General features: G+C 40.6%; 1 protein-coding gene across 1 annotated transcript in view; it reads right to left on the bottom strand.

Moving 5' to 3' along the window:
• Window positions 1–16,464, bottom strand: part of LZTS2 (leucine zipper tumor suppressor 2) — a 378,469-nt gene that overhangs the window by 180,594 nt on the left and 181,411 nt on the right. The gene's annotated exons all lie outside the window — the stretch shown is intronic.

Genomic DNA, 16,464 nt, shown 5'->3' with positions numbered 1-16,464 from the left:
CATATCTAGATAGGCTCAGCAGCTTCTGATTGGTTGCTGCACATAGATGCTTCATGTGATTGGCTCACCCGTGTGCATTGCTATTTCTTTAACAAAGGATATCTAAAGAATGAAGCAAATTAGATAATAGAAGTAAATTGGAATCTTGTTTAAAATTGTATTCTCTGTCTTAATCATGAAAGAAAATGTTTGGGTTTAATGTCCCTTTAAACATAAGCTAATGATGAAGGTGAACCATATAATTTAGTGCACAAATTTAACAACCTCATTTTAACTCAAGCTATAAAAAAACACTATTTTAAATTGTATTCATCAGATATAATATTTTATTTAAGCTGTACCAGATATGTTTGTTACAAATATAAAAAAAAATTCCCAATAAAAGGACATAGATTAAAAAGCTCCATTCTATAAAATAGAAACAGAATATTGAAGTTATTTTTAAAGTATAATCAAGCAGTGAAATCAGAAGGAGAGAGCCGCACATTTACTACTTAGTTTATAGAATCTGTTATGGTTCTGGCTGGGGAGCCCAGTATTTTCTTTGATCCATTAACACAGTTGACTTACTCTGATTAGTTTCTGTAGGAAATTTGTACCCACAGAGTTATTGAATAACCCTGATATGGATGAAAGCACAAAGCAACTAACAAAAAAAATCCAAGTACTCCTGCCCATTCAAAAGAGAGGTCAGGAAAACATACACTGATTTCCCAGAGGCAGCTCTCTGATGTAGATTAAAAGGGGCTTTGCCTCTTAAAATACGAGCAGGAATATAAGGTTAACAGTGTGAAACTCAAGAGGTGCTGTACCTGGTAAACTAAAGGAAGACATAAATCAAATGCGACACAATAGGGTAACGGATGTACTCTATCTGCATTATATCAAGCTGAGCCATTAGCATGGTACAGAAAGTACTCTACATTTATCACAAAACAGTGAAAGGGATGGTAAACACCTTCAGATGTTGATATAAAATATTTAGTTATACGTAATAAATATTTCGTTATTAATTTTGTCTGCTTTATGTAATTTAGCTCTGAAAGATAGAAATGACTTCTGCCTTCTCAAGGCTAAACCTGCTACATAGCTTTCTTTAATTAGATTTAGCAGATAATAACTGCCAAACAAGGCACTATATACTAACATTGTGACCAATGGTTAGCCTTGCTGGCTGCAGACTTAAACCCAGATTTGCTCTTACATATTAGGCAGGAGATGGGTGTACTCTGGCTATTCAAAAACAACTGCAGCAAACAATTGCCTAGATTACGAGTTGTGCGGTAACAGGGGTGCGGTGCTAACTTGCAGTTTATTCTCATCGCTCACTTTCCTACAGCGCTGGTATTATGGGTTTATGGCGTTAACAGGCAAGAAGTGAGCGTAGAGCAAAAATTGTGCTCTACATCGCACTCCAATACCAGCCCTGTTTAAGTGAGCGGTGAGCTGGTTATACGTGCACGATTTCCCCATAGACATCAATGGGGAGAGCCGGCTGAGAAAAAGTCTAACACCTGCAAAAAAGCAGCGTAAAACTCGGTAACGCAGCCCCATTGATTCCTATGGGGAAACTAAAGTTATGTTTACACCTAACACCCTAACATGAACCCCGAGTCTAAACACCCCTAATCTTACACTTATTAACCCTAATCTGCCGCCCCCGACATTGTCGACACCTACATTATACTTATTAACCCTTAATCTGCCACTCCGGACATCGCCGCCACCTACATTCTCCCTCCCCCAATGTCGCCGCCACCTACCTACATTTATTAACCCCTAATCTGCCACCCTCAACGTCGCCGCCACTATTCTAAATGTATTAACCCCTAAACCAAAGTCTAACCCTAACATCCCCTAACTTAAATATAATTTAAATAAATCTAAATAAAATTACTATCATTAACTAAATTATTCCTATTTAAAACTAAATACTTACCTATAAAATAAACCCTAAACTAGCTACAATATAACTTATAGTTACATTGTAGCTAGCTTAGGGTTTATTTTTATTTTACAGGCAAGTTTGTATTTATTTTAACTAGGTAGAATAGTTACTAAATAGTTATTAACTATTTAATAACTACCTAGCTAAAATAAATACAAATTAACCTGTAATATAAAACCTAACCTAAGTTACACTAACACTACACTACAATTAAATATCTTACCTAAATTAAATACAATTAGCTAAATTACAAAAAAAAACACACTAAATTACAGAAAATAAAAAACAAATTACAAGATATTTAAACTAATTACACCTAATCTAAGAGCCCTATCAAAATCAAAAAGCCCCCTCAAAATAAAAAAAAACCCTAGCCTAAACTAAACTATCAATAGTATCCTCTTCCGACGACGACTACCCGACAAATGAAGGTACTTTTAAATGACGTCATCCAAGATGGCGTCCCTTAGATTCCGATTGGTTGATAGAATTCTATCAGCCAATTGGAATTAAGGTTGAAAAAATCTTATTGGCTGATGCAATCAACCAATAGGATTGAAGTTCAATCCTATTGGCTGATCCAATCAGCCAATTGGATTGAGCTTGCATTCTATTGGCTGTTCCAATCAGCCAATAGAATGCGAGCTCAATCGTATTGGCTGATTGATCAGTCAATACGGTTTTTTCAACCTTAATTCCGATTGGCTGATAGAATTCTATCAGCCAATCGGAATCTAAGGGATGCCATCTTGGATGATGTCATTTAAAGGTACCTTCATTCGTTGGGTAGTCGTCGTTGGAAGAGGATGCTCCGCGCCAGATGTCTTGAAGATGGAGCCATTCCCCGTCAGAAGGATGAACATAGAAGATGCTGTCTGGGTGAAGACTTCTGCCCATCTGGTGGACCACTTCTGCCGTCTGGAGGACCACTTCTGCCGGTTTCCTTGAGGACATCTTGCCGCTTGGATGAAGACTTTTCCCGGTAAGTGGATCTTCGGGGGTTAGTGTTAGGATTTTTTAAGGGTGTATTGGGTGTGTTTTATTTTTAGGTTAGGGCTTTGAGCACCAATAGAGCTAAATGCCCTTTTAAGGGCAATGTCCATCCAAATGCCCTTTTCAGGGCAATGGGGAGCTTAGATTTTTTTAGTTAGGGTTTTATTTGGGGGGTTGGTTGTGTGGGTGGTGGGTTTTACTGTTGGGGGGGTTGTGTGTATTTTTTTTTTATAGGTAAAAGAGCTGATTTCTTTGGGGCAATGCCCCGCAAAAGGCCCTTTTGATTGTTTAGTTTAGGCTAGGGTTTTTTTTTTATTTTGGGGGGGCTTTTTTATTTTGATAGGGCTCTTAGATTATTTGTAATTAGTTTAAATATCTTGTAATTTGTTTTTTATTTTCTGTAATTTAGTGTTTTGTTTTGTAATTTAGCTAATTGTATTTCATTTATTTAATTGTATTTAATTTAGGTAAGTTATTTAATTGTAGTGTAGTGTTAGGTGTTAGTGTACCTTAGGTTAGGTTTTATTTTACAGGTACATTTGTATTTATTTTAGCTAGGTAGTTATTAAATACTTAGGCCTAGATTTGGAGTTTTGTCGGTAATGACCCGCGTAGCTAACGCCGGCTTTTTTCTGGCCGCACCATAAAAATAACTCTGGTATTGAGAGTCCACATAAAGGCTGCGTTAGGCTCCAAAAAAGGAGCGTAGAGCATATTTAACGCAGCTTCAACTCTCGATACCAGAGTTGCTTACGCAAGCGGCCAGCCTCAAAAACGTGCTCGTGCATGATTCCCCCATAGGAAACAATGGAGCTGTTTGAGCTGAAAAAAACCTAACACCTGCAAAAAAGCCGCGTTCAGCTCCTAACGCAGCCCCATTGTTTGCTATGCGGAAACACTTCCTACGTCTGCACCTAACACTCTAACATGTACCCCGAGTCTAAACACCCCTAACCTTACACTTATTAACCCCTATTATGCCGCCCCCGCTATCGCTGACCCCTGCATATTATTATTAACCCCTAATCTGCCGCTCCGTAAACCGCCGCTACTTACATTATCCCTATGTACCCCTAATCTGCTGCCCTAACATCGCCGACCCCTATATTATATTTATTAACCCCTAATCTGCCCCCCACAACGTCGCCTCCACCTGTCTACACTTATTAACCCCTAATCTGCCGACCGGACCGCACCGCTATTATTATAAAGTTATTAACCCCTAATCCGCCTCACTAACCCTATAATAAATAGTATTAACCCCTAATCTGCCCTCCCTAACATCGCCGACACCTAACTTCAAACATTAACCCCTAATCTGCCGACTGGAGCTCACCGCTATTCTAATAAATGTATTAACCCCTAAAGCTAAGTCTAACCCTAACACTAACACCCCCCTAAGTTAAATATAATTTAAATCTAACGAAATTAATTAACTCTTATTAAATAAATTATTCCTATTTAAAGCTAAATACTTACCTGTAAAATAAATCCTAATATAGCTACAATATAAATTATAATTATATTATAGCTATTTTAGGATTTATATTTATTTTACAGGCAACTTTGTATTTATTTTAACCAGGTACAATAGCTATTAAATAGTTAAAAACTATTTAATAGCTAAAATAGTTAAAATAATTACAAAATTACCTGTAAAATAAATCCTAACCTAAGTTACAATTAAACCTAACACTACACTATCAATAAATTAATTAAATAAACTACCTACAATTACCTACAATTAACCTAACACTACACTATCAATAAATTAATTAAATACAATTCCTACAAATAAATACAATTAAATAAACTAGCTAAAGTACAAAAAATAAAAAAAGAACTAAGTTACAAAAAATAAAAAAATATTTACAAACATAAGAAAAATATTACAACAATTTTAAACTAATTACACCTACTCTAAGCCCCCTAATAAAATAACAAAGACCCCCAAAATAAAAAAATGCCCTACCCTATTCTAAATTACTAAAGTTCAAAGCTCTTTTACCTTACCAGCCCTGAACAGGGCCCTTTGCGGGGCATGCCCCAAGAAGTTCAGCTCTTTTGCCTGTAAAAGAAAACATACAATACCCAAGCCCCCCAACATTACAACCCACCACCCACATACCCCTAATCTAACCCAAACCCCCCTTAAATAAACCTAACACTAAGCCCCTGAAGATCTTCCTACCTTCACCTCACTGGGTTCACCAATCTGTCCAGAAGAGCTCCTCCGATGTCCTGATCCAAGCCCAAGCGGGGGGCTGAAGAGGTCCATGATCCGGCTGAAGTCTTCATCCAAGCGGGGCAGAAGAGGTCTTCCATCCGATTGAAGTCTTCATCCAAGCGGGATCTTCTATGGTCATCCATCCGGAGCGGAGCGGCAGGATCCTGAAGACCTCCGACGCGGAACATCCATCCTGGCCTACGACTAAACGACGAATGACGGTTCCTTTAAATGACGTCATCCAAGATGGCGTCCCTCGAATTCCGATTGGCTGATAGGATTCTATCAGCCAATCGGAATTAAAGGTAGGAATATTCTGATTGGCTGATGGAATCAGCCAATCAGAATCAAGTTCAATCCGATTGGCTGATCCAATCAGCCAATCAGATTGAGCTCGCATTCTATTGGCTGTTCCGATCAGCCAATAGAATGCGAGCTCAATCTGATTGGCTGATCGGATCAGCCAATCGGATTGAACTTGATTCTGATTGGCTGACTCCATCAGCCAATCAGAATATTCCTACCTTAATTCCGATTGGCTGATAGAATCCTATCAGCCAATCGGAATTCGAGGGACGCCATCTTGGATGACGTCATTTAAAGGAACCGTCATTCGTCGTTCAGTCGTCGGCCAGGATGGATGTTCCGCGTCGGAGGTCTTCAGGATCCTGCCGCTCCGCTCCGGATGGATGACCATAGAAGATCCCGCTTGGATGAAGACTTCAATCGGATGGAAGACCTCTTCTGCCCCGCTTGGATGAAGACTTCAGCCGGATCATGGACCTCTTCAGCCCCCCGCTTGGGCTTGGATCAGGACATCGGAGGAGCTCTTCTGGACAGATTGGTGAACCCGGTGAGGTGAAGACAAGGTAGGAAGATCTTCAGGGGCTTAGTGTTAGGTTTATTTAAGGGGGGTTTGGGTTAGATTAGAGGTATGTGGGTGGTGGGTTGTAATGTTGGGGGGCTTGGGTATTGTATGTTTTTTTTTACAGGCAAAAGAGCTGAACTTCTTGGGGCATGCCCCGCAAAGGGCCCTGTTCAGGGCTGGTAAGGTAAAAGAGCTTTGAACTTTAGTGATTTAGAATAGGGTAGGGCATTTTTTTTTATTTTGGGGGTCTTTGTTATTTTATTAGGGGGCTTAGAGTAGGTGTAATTAGTTTAAAATTGTTGTAATATTTTTCTTATGTTTGTAAATATTTTTTTATTTTTTGTAACTTAGTTCTTTTTTATTTTTTGTACTTTAGCTAGTTTATTTAATTGTATTTATTTGTAGGAATTGTATTTAATTTATTTATTGATAGTGTAGTGTTAGGTTAATTGTAGGTAATTGTAGGTAGTTTATTTAATTAATTTATTGATAGTGTAGTGTTAGGTTTAATTGTAACTTAGGTTAGGATTTCTTTTACAGGTAATTTGTAATTATTTTAACTATTTTAGCTATTAAATAGTTCTTAACTATTTAATAGCTATTGTACCTGGTTAAAATAAATACAAAGTTACCTGTAAAATAAATATTAATCCTAAAATAGCTATAATATAATTATAATTTATATTGTAGCTATATTAGGATTTATTTTACAGGTAAGTATTTAGCTTTAAATAGGAATAATTTATTTAATAAGAGTTAATTTATTTCGTTAGATTTAAATTATATTTAACTTAGGGGGGGTGTTAGTGTTAGGGTTAGACTTAGCTTTAGGGGTTAATACATTTATTAGAATAGCGGTGAGCTCCAGTTGGCAGATTAGGGGTTAATGTTTGAAGTTAGGTGTCGGCGATGTTAGGGAGGGCAGATTAGGGGTTAATACTATTTATTATAGGGTTAGTGAGGCGGATTAGGGGTTAATAACTTTATAATAATAGCGGTGCGGTACGCTCGGCAGATTAGGGGTTAATAAGTGTAGGCAGGTGGAGGCGACGTTGAGGGGGGCAGATTAGGGGTTAATAAATATAATATAGGGGTTGGCGGTGTTAGGGGCAGCAGATTAGGGGTACATAAGTATAACGTAGGTGGCGGCGCTTTGCGGTCGGCAGATTAGGGGTTAATTATTGTAGGTAGCTGGCTGCGACGTTGTGGGGGGCAGGTTAGGGGTTAATAAATATAATATAGGGGTCGGCGGTGTTAGGGGCAGCAGATTAGGGGTACATAAGTATAACGTAGGTGGCGGTCGGCAGATTAGGGGTTAAAAAAATGTAATCGAGTGTCGGCGATGTGGGGGGACCTCGGTTTAGGGGTACATAGGTAGTTTATGGGTGTTAGTGTACTTTAGAGTACAGTAGTTAAGAGCTTTATAAACCGGCGTTAGCCCAGAAAGCTCTTAACTACTGACTTTTTTCCTGCGGCTGGAGTTTTGTCGTTAGATTTCTAACGCTCACTTCAGACACGACTCTAAATACCGGAGTTAGAAAAATCCCATTGAAAAGATAGGATACGCAATTTACGTAAGGGGATCTGCGGTATGGAAAAGTCACGGCTGAAAAGTGAGCGTTAGACCCTATTTTGAGTGACTTCAAATACCGGAGGTAGCCTAAAACCAGCGTTAGGAGCCTCTAACGCTGGTTTTCACGGCCAACGCCAAACTCCAAATCTAGGCCTCAATAAGTATTTAGTAACTATTCTACCTCGTTAAAATAAATACAAACTTGCCTGTAAAATAAAAATAAACCCTAAGCTAGCTACAATGTAACTATAAGTTATATTGTAGCTAGCTTAGGGTTTATTTGATAGGTAAGTATTTAGTTTTAAATAGGAATAATTTAGGTAATGATAGGAATTTTATTTAGATTTATTTAAATTATATTTAAGTTAGGGGTTGTTAGGGTCAGACTTAGGTTTAGGGGTTAATACATTTAGAATAGTGGCGGCGACGTTGGGGACGGCAGATTAGGGGTTAATAAATGTAGGTAGGTGTCGGCGATGTTGGGGGCAGCAGATTAGGGGTTAATAAGTATAATGTAGGTGGCGGCGATTTTAGGGGCGGCAGATTAGGGGTTAATATTTAACTCGTGTTTGCGAGGCGGGAGTGCAGTGGTTCAGGGGTTAATATGTTTATTCTAGTGGCGGCGATGTCCGGCGCGGCAAATTAGGGGTTAATCATTTTATTTTAGTGTTTGCGATGCGGGAGGGCCTCGGTATAGGGGTTAATAGGTAGGTTATGGGTGTTCGTGTACTTTTTTGCACTTTAGTTATGAGTTTTATGCTACAGCTTTGTAGCGTAAAACTCATAACTACTGACTTTAAAATGCGTTAGGAATCTTGGCGGTAGAAGCTGTACCGCTCACTTTTTGGCCTCCCAGGACAAACTCGTAATACTGGCGCTATGGAAGTCCCATAGAAAAAAGCCTTTACAAAGTTCATTTGCGGTAAGGCAAAAAAGTGTGTGGTACACCTATACCTGCAAGACTCGTAATACCAGCGGGCGTAAAAAAGCAGTGTTAGGACCTGATATAACGCAGCTTTTTTACCTTAATGCAAAACTCATAATCTAGCCAAATTTTTATTTGTTTTAAAAATGTTTAGGCCTGGCTAATGTTATTCCATAGCAATACAACAGAAATACGTTTGTTTATGATGTCTAGAAAAAACAGAATTTATGTTTACCTGATAAATTACTTTCTCCAACGGTGTGTCCGGTCCACGGCGTCATCCTTACTTGTGGGATATTCTCTTCCCCAACAGGAAATGGCAAAGAGCCCAGCAAAGCTGGTCACATGATCCCTCCTAGGCTCCGCCTTCCCCAGTCATTCGACCGACGTAAAGGAGGAATATTTGCATAGGAGAAATCATATGATACCGTGGTGACTGTAGTTAAAGAAAATAAATTATCAGACCTGATTAAAAAACCAGGGCGGGCCGTGGACCGGACACACCGTTGGAGAAAGTAATTTATCAGGTAAACATAAATTCTGTTTTCTCCAACATTCGTGTGTCCGGTCCACGGCGTCATCCTTACTTGTGGGAACCAATACCAAAGCTTTAGGACACGGATGAAGGGAGGGAGCAAATCAGGTCACCTAGATGGAAGGCACCACGGCTTGCAAAACCTTTCTCCCAAAAATAGCCTCAGAAGAAGCAAAAGTATCAAATTTGTAAAATTTAGTAAAAGTGTGCAGTGAAGACCAAGTCGCTGCCTTACATATCTGATCAACAGAAGCCTCGTTCTTGAAGGCCCATGTGGAAGCCACGGCCCTAGTGGAATGAGCTGTGATTCTTTCAGGAGGCTGCCGTCCGGCAGTCTCGTAAGCCAATCTGATGATGCTTTTAAGCCAAAAAGAGAGAGAGGTAGAAGTTGCTTTTTGACCTCTCCTTTTACCAGAATAAACAACAAACAAGGAAGATGTTTGTCTAAAATCCTTTGTAGCATCTAAATAGAATTTTAGAGCACGAACTACATCCAAATTGTGCAACAAACGTTCCTTCTTTGAAACTGGATTCGGACACAAAGAAGGCACGACTATCTCCTGGTTAATGTTTTTGTTAGAAACAACTTTCGGAAGAAAACCAGGTTTAGTACGCAAAACCACCTTATCTGCATGGAACACCAGATAAGGAGGAGAACACTGCAGAGCAGATAACTCTGAAACTCTTCTAGCAGAAGAAATTGCAACCAAAAACAAAACTTTCCAAGATAATAACTTAATATCAACGGAATGTAAGGGTTCAAACGGAACCCCCTGAAGAACTGAAAGGACTAAATTGAGACTCCAAGGAGGAGTCAAAGGTTTGTAAACAGGCTTGATTCTAACCAGAGCCTGAACAAAGGCTTGAACATCTGGCACAGCTGCCAGCTTTTTGTGAAGTAACACAGACAAAGCAGAAATCTGTCCCTTCAAAGAACTTGCAGATAATCCTTTCTCCAAACCTTCTTGAAGAAAGGATAGAATCTTAGGAATTTTTATCTTGTCCCAAGGGAATCCTTTAGATTCACACCAACAGATATATTTTTTCCATATTTTATGGTAGATTTTTCTAGTTACAGGCTTTCTGGCCTGAACAAGAGTATCAATGACAGAATCTGAGAACCCTCGCTTTGATAAAATCAAGCGTTCAATCTCCAAGCAGTCAGTTGGAGTGAGACCAGATTCGGATGTTCGAACGGACCTTGAACAAGAAGGTCCCGTCTCAAAGGTAGCTTCCATGGTGGAGCCGATGACATATTCACCAGGTCTGCATACCAAGGAGCTATCAAGATCACCGATGCCCTCTCATGATTGATCCTGGCTACCAGCCTGGGGATGAGAGGAAACGGTGGGAATACATAAGCTAGTTTGAAGGTCCAAGGTGCTACTAGTGCATCTACTAGAGTCGCCTTGGGATCCCTGGATCTGGACCCGTAGCAAGGAACCTTGAAGTTCTGACGAGAGGCCATCAGATCCATGTCTGGAATGCCCCACAACTGAGTAATTTGGGCAAAGATTTCCGGATGGAGTTCCCACTCCCCCGGATGAAATGTCTGACGACTCAGAAAATCCGCTTCCCAATTTTCCACTCCTGGGATGTGGATTGCAGACAAGTGGCAGGAGTGAGTCTCCGCCCATTGAATAATTTTGGTCACTTCTTCCATCGCCAGGAAACTCCTTGTTCCCCCCTGATGGTTGATGTACGCAACAGTCGTCATGTTGTCCGATTGAAACCGTATGAATTTGGCCTTTGCTAGCTGAGGCCAAGCCTTGAGAGCATTGAATATCGCTCTCAGTTCCAGAATATTTATCGGGAGAAGAGATTCTTCCCGAGACCAAAGACCCTGAGCTTTCAGGAGTCCCCAGACCGCGCCCCAGCCCACCAGACTGGCGTCGGTCGTGACAATGACCCACTCTGGTCTGCGGAAGCTCATCCCCTGTGACAGGTTGTCCAGGGACAGCCACCAACGGAGTGAATCTCTGGTCCTCTGATCTACTTGTATCGTCGGAGACAAGTCTGTATAATCCCCATTCCACTGACTGAGCATGCACAGTTGTAATGGTCTCAGATGAATTCGTGCAAAAGGAACTATGTCCATTGCCACGACCATCAAACCTATTACTTCCATGCACTGCGCTATGGAAGGAAGAGGAACAGAATGAAGTACTTGACAAGAGTTTAGAAGTTTTGATTTTCTGGCCTCTGTCAGAAAAATCCTCATTTCTAAGGAGTCTATTATTGTTCCCAAGAAGGGAACTCTTGTTGACGGAGATAGAGAACTTTTTTCTACGTTCACTTTCCACCCGTGAGATCTGAGAAAGGCCAGGACAATGTCCGTGTGAGCCTTTGCTTGTGGAAGGGACGACGCTTGAATCAGAATGTCGTCCAAGTAAGGTACTACTGCAATGCCCCTTGGTCTTAGCACCGCTAGAAGGGACCCCAGTACCTTTGTGAAAATTCTTGGAGCAGTGGCTAATCCGAACGGAAGTGCCACAAACTGGTAATGCTTGTCCAGAAAGGCGAACCTTAGGAACCGATGATGTTCCTTGTAGATAGGAATATGTAGATACGCATCCTTTAAATCCACCGTGGTCATGAATTGACCTTCCTGGATGGAAGGAAGAATTGTTCGAATGGTTTCCATTTTGAACGATGGAACCTTGAGAAACTTGTTTAGGATCTTGAGATCTAAGATTGGTCTGAATGTTCCCTCTTTTTTGGGAACTATGAACAGATTGGAGTAGAACCCCATTCCTTGTTCTCCTAATGGAACAGGATGAATCACTCCCATTTTTAACAGGTCTTCTACACAATGTAAGAATGCCTGTTTTTTTATGTGGTCTGAAGACAATTGAGACCTGTGGAACCTCCCCCTTGGGGGAAGCCCCTTGAATTCCAGAAGATAACCTTGGGAGACTATTTCCAGCGCCCAAGGATCCAGAACATCTCTTGCCCAAGCCTGAGCGAAGAGAGAGAGTCTGCCCCCCACCAGATCCGGTCCTGGATCGGGGGCCAACATCTCATGCTGTCTTGGTAGCAGTGGCAGGTTTCTTGGCCTGCTTACCTTTGTTCCAGCCTTGCATTGGCCTCCAGGCTGGCTTGGCTTGAGAAGTATTACCCTCTTGCTTAGAGGATGTAGCACTTGGGGCTGGTCCGTTTCTGCGAAAGGGACGAAAATTTGGTTTATTTTTAGCCTTGAAAGACCTATCCTGAGGAAGGGCGTGGCCCTTGCCCCCAGTGATATCAGAAATAATCTCTTTCAAGTCAGGGCCAAACAGCGTTTTCCCCTTGAAAGGAATGTTAAGCAATTTGTTCTTGGAAGACGCATCCGCTGACCAAGATTTTAGCCAAAGCGCTCTGCGCGCTACAATAGCAAACCCAGAATTTTTCGCCGCTAATCTAGCCAATTGCAAAGTGGCGTCTAAGGTGAAAGAGTTAGCCAATTTGAGAGCATGAATTCTGTCCAAAATCTCCTCATAAGAAGAATCTTTATTGAGCGCCTTTTCTAGTTCATCGAACCAGAAACACGCTGCTGTAGTGACAGGAACAATGCATGAAATTGGTTGTAGAAGGTAACCTTGCTGAACAAACATCTTTTTAAGCAAACCCTCTAATTTTTTATCCATAGGATCTTTGAAAGCACAACTATCTTCTATGGGTATAGTGGTGCGTTTGTTTAGAGTAGAAACCGCCCCCTCGACCTTGGGGACTGTCTGCCATAAGTCCTTTCTGGGGTCGACCATAGGAAACAATTTCTTAAATATAGGGGGAGGGACGAAAGGTATGCCGGGCCTTTCCCATTCTTTATTTACAATGTCCGCCACCCGCTTGGGTATAGGAAAAGCTTCGGGGGGCCCCGGGACCTCTAGGAACTTGTCCATCTTACATAATTTCTCTGGAATGACCAAATTCTCACAATCATCCAGAGTAGATAACACCTCCTTAAGCAGAGCGCGGAGATGTTCCAATTTAAATTTGAATGTAATCACATCAGGTTGAGCTTGTTGAGAAATTTTCCCTGAATCTGAAATTTCTCCCTCAGACAAAACCTCCCTGGCCCCCTCAGACTGGTGTAGGGGCACTTCAGAACCAATATCATCAGCGTCCTCATGCTCTTCAGTATTTTCTAAAACAGAGCAGTCGCGCTTTCGCTGATAAGTGGGCATTTTGGCTAAAATGTTTTTGATAGAATTATCCATTACAGCCGTTAATTGTTGCATAGTAAGGAGTATTGGCGCACTAGATGTACTAGGGGCCTCCTGTGTGGGCAAGACTGGCGTAGACGAAGGAGGGGATGATGCAGTACCATGCTTACTCCCCTCACTTGAGGAATCATCTTGGGCATCGTTTTCTCTAAATTTTGTGTCACATAAATCACATCTATTTAAATGAGAAGGAACCTTGGCTTCCCCACATACAGAACACAGTCTATCTGATAGTTCAGACATGTTAAACAGGCATAAACTTGATAACAAAGTACAAAAAACGTTTTAAAATAAAACCGTTACTGTCACTTTAAATTTTAAACTGAACACACTTTATTACTGTAAATGTGAAAAAGTATGAAGGAATTGTTCAAAATTCACCAAAATTTAACCACAGTGTCTTAAAGCCTTAAAAGTATTGCACACCAAATTTGAAAGCTTTAACTCTTAAAATAACGGAACCGGAGCCGTTTTTATATTTAACCCCTATACAGTCCCTGGTATCTACTTTGCTGAGACCCAACCAAGCCCAAAGGGGAATACGATACCAAATGACGCCTTCAGAAAGCTTTTTCTATGTATCTGAGCTCCTCACACATGCATCTGCATGTCATGCTTGCCAAAAACAACTGCGCAATAGAGGCGCGAAAATGAGGCTCTGCCTATGATTAGGGAAAGCCCCTAGAGAAAAAGGTGTCCAATACAGTGCCTGCCGGTTATTTTACATAATTCCCAAGAATAAAATAATTCCTCAAAGCTATGAAGTATTAAAAATGCTTATATATCAATCGTTTTAGCCCAGAAAATGTCTACCAGTCTTAAAAGCCCTTGTGAAGCCCTTTATTCTTATGTAATAAAAATGGCTTACCGGATCCCATAGGGAAAATGACAGCTTCCAGCATTACATAGTCTTGTTAGAAATGTGTCATACCTCAAGCAGCAAAAGTCTGCTCACTGTTTCCCCCAACTGAAGTTAATTCCTCTCAACAGTCCTGTGTGGAAACAGCCATCGATTTTAGTAACGGTTGCTAAAATCATTTTCCTCTTACAAACAGAAATCTTCATCTCTTTTCTGTTTCAGAGTAAATAGTACATACCAGCACTATTTTAAAATAACAAACTCTTGATTGAAGAATAAAAACTACATTTAAACACCAAAAAACTCTAAGCCATCTCCGTGGAGATGTTGCCTGTACAACGGCAAAGAGAATGACTGGGGAAGGCGGAGCCTAGGAGGGATCATGTGACCAGCTTTGCTGGGCTCTTTGCCATTTCCTGTTGGGGAAGAGAATATCCCACAAGTAAGGATGACGCCGTGGACCGGACACACCTATGTTGGAGAAACCTTTATTTATCATAATGCGGTCATCAAAATATGTATGACATTCTCTCAGGTTAGATATCCTGGTTTTATCCCTATGCTGAATGGCTAGACAATCAATAGAGACATGGTCCAATTTAATTCTGAGCAGGTTTATTTAGCCCTCTTGTGTGTCATTGCATACCTGATAAATAATTTTCCAAGAAAACTAAACACATCTAGATTATCAACCTTTAATGGCCTTTGACCTAACTATAAAAGCCTACTCATAACCTCATTATCTGGGAGGGTGGCATAGGGTAAATTACATTTTCTGAGCCCATGAGCTAACAGCTCACAAACATCACACAAGCATTGCTCGTGGAATTCAGAAACAAAGGGGGCTGAAACATGAGCTACAAAACTGTTAACCTTAGAAATGAATAGAGCTCTTTGGAAATCAACTACTTGCCGGAGATTGAGCTTTAACATAAGAGATTGTTAAATGCTAGAGACTTTACATTTAAAAAGGTAGAAATGTTTCACTTGACATTTGAAATGTCATTCCCATGTCTGTCTATCTATCTATCTCTAAATGTTCATAAAATAACGTGAAAGTCAAAATTAAAGTTTCATGGTTCACATAGAACAAAACAGTTTAAGAGATTTTTGGTTTGCTTGGTTTATTGGTGTATATATACACACACACTTTTATTTATATATATATATATATATATATATATATATATATATATATATATATATATATATATATATATATATATATATATATATATATACAGGGAGTGCAGAATTATTAGGCAAATGAGTATTTTGACCACATCATCCTCTTTATGCATGTGGTCTTACTCCAAGCTGTATAGGCTCGAAAGCCTACTACCAATTAAGCATATTAGGTGATGTACATCTCTGTAATGAGAAGGGGTGTGGTCTAATGACATCAACACCCTATATCAGGTGTGCATAATTATTAGGCAACTTCCTTTCCTTTGGCAAAATGGGTCAAAAGAAGGACTTGACAGGCTCAGAAAAGTCAAAAATAGTGAGATATCTTGCAGAGGGATGCAGCACTCTTAAAATTGCAAAGCTTCTGAAGCGTGATCATCGAACAATCAAGCGTTTCATTCAAAATAGTCAACAGGGTCGCAAGAAGCGTGTGGAAACACCAAGAAACACCAAGGCGCAAAATGACTGCCCATGAACTGAGAAAAGTCAAGCGTGCAGCTGCCAAGATGCCACTTGCCACCAGTTTGGCCATATTTCAGAGCTGCAACATCACTGGAGTGCCCAAAAGCACAAGGTGTGCAATACTCAGAGACATGGCCAAGGTAAGAAAGGCTGAAAGACGACTACCACTGAACAAGACACACAAGCTGAAACGTCAAGACTGGGCCAAGAAATATCTCAAGACTGATTTTTCTAAGGTTTTATGGACTGATGAAATGAGAGTGAGTCTTGATGGGCCAGATGGATGGGCCCATGGCTGGATTGGTAAAGGGCAGAGAGCTCCAGTCCGACTCAGACACCAGCAAGGTGGAGGTGGAGTACTGGTTTGGGCTGGTATCATCAAAGATGAGCTTGTGGGGCCTTTTCGGGTTGAGGATGGAGTCAAGCTCAACTCCCGGTCCTACTGCCAGTTTCTGGAAGACACCTTCTTCAAGCAGTGGTACAGGAAGAAGTCTGCATCCTTCAAGAAAAACATGATTTTCATGCAGGACAATGCTCCATCACACGCGTCCAAGTACTCCACAGCGTGGCTGGCAAGAAAGGGTATAAAAGAAGAAAATCTAATGACATGGCCTCCTTGTTCATCTGATCTGAACCCCATTGAGAACCTGTGGTCCATCATCAAATGTGAGATTTACAAGG

Source organism: Bombina bombina, chromosome 9 (genome assembly GCF_027579735.1).
Source record: "Bombina bombina isolate aBomBom1 chromosome 9, aBomBom1.pri, whole genome shotgun sequence".
NCBI classification, from domain to species: Eukaryota; Metazoa; Chordata; class Amphibia; order Anura; family Bombinatoridae; genus Bombina; species Bombina bombina.
Note: the sequence above shows the minus strand (reverse complement) of the source record. Positions and strands in the feature narration are given on the sequence as shown.